Raw genomic sequence first — 1,035 nt, 5'->3', positions numbered from 1 at the left:
CACAACCATACTACCCCATAATTTATTTTTTACTGCAAAAACTTTTTGTTGCTGTTTTTTGCAGTGTGCTCAGAGGTGAGTGCTGCTATGACCTTCAGCTGCAGGCAGTGACCGCTCAGGGATGCCAGAACCGACAACCCAAGAGAAGGACGGGAAATGGTGTCTTCAATTAATTGTCACACCTGGACTTTATGCCCCAAAACATTAAAGACACTCAAAAAAAAAATTTGTATGAAATGATAACTGAGAAAGGGAACCCTTTAACCCTGGTTTCTTTGGTGTTCTAAGTGAAGCTGTAATTTGGGCGAGAGCAGAGAGAGGAAAAAGCCCTTTGGGCGAGTGCCTGGCACCCCCACCCCAAAATTCTGCTCTAGTCAGATTTGCTGCAATTTTAATTTTATGACTTAAACACATGCACACATTTTGTCTCCTGTAATAGATTAGATTATAAAAAGACGCATCAACCCATAACCGATAAGCTACTTGGGAAAAGAATGATGAAGACATTAAAAAAAATATAAAAACAAATCCGGGAAATCAAGGAAGACATAAATCTCATACACACATCGTATCAAACTAGCAAGGCATTTTGGATAAAAGAGAAAAAATTGGGGCATGCTTTCTTAGGTCCTTTGAGAACATTTGGTTTGGGTAATGCTGACCCCTAAAGGGGAATTTAAATCATCATTGTTTTGCCATTAATATTTGAAGCTGGAGTTTACTATACAAAACTACTAAAGTCGTTCAAACTCCCCCTTTTTGGTAACACTTAAAAATGCAAAGTTACCATTTTGACATATATCACTGTGGCAAAATGTTACAGCAATAATTTTGATCAGATCTTTTTTACAATTGCTCTACCCTATTGTTTTACAACAAAACCAATGGAAACGATAAAGGGTTTATACAAATTATATACACAATTCTCTAAGTGAATCAGAAACAGCTAAAAAACTTATGTCCATTTAACCTACTCGCACCCATCAAAACCCCGGTATATTTGAAAGCTAATATTAAAATTCAGCTCAGACCCAA

This window comes from Penaeus monodon, chromosome 28, assembly GCF_015228065.2.
Source record: "Penaeus monodon isolate SGIC_2016 chromosome 28, NSTDA_Pmon_1, whole genome shotgun sequence".
NCBI classification, from domain to species: Eukaryota; Metazoa; Arthropoda; class Malacostraca; order Decapoda; family Penaeidae; genus Penaeus; species Penaeus monodon.
This window is presented reverse-complemented; position numbering follows the sequence as displayed.